Below are 263 nucleotides of genomic sequence, written 5' to 3'. Positions count from 1 at the left end.
TCTCCTGAGGGCCTGAGAGGGAATCCAGAAAGTTCAGTCTCTTTTTCCAAGGCCTGCCTTTGAAAAACAACAAACAGGGCAGGCCCAGCATGTGAAGAAAGCTTTCCACTGCCCATGAAACACACTTAATATCTTGTCACAGGCAGCAGCTATGTGTCAACAAAAAGGATATTTAGAGTGCATGTGAAAGTGAGGGGCTGACAGTCCTGGCTAGAGATGAGCGAAGTACACACAGGTTCTATGTGAGGTTTCCACACATAGCT

Source organism: Caretta caretta, chromosome 7 (genome assembly GCF_965140235.1).
Source record: "Caretta caretta isolate rCarCar2 chromosome 7, rCarCar1.hap1, whole genome shotgun sequence".
NCBI lineage: Eukaryota > Metazoa > Chordata > Testudines > Cheloniidae > Caretta > Caretta caretta.
Note: the sequence above shows the minus strand (reverse complement) of the source record.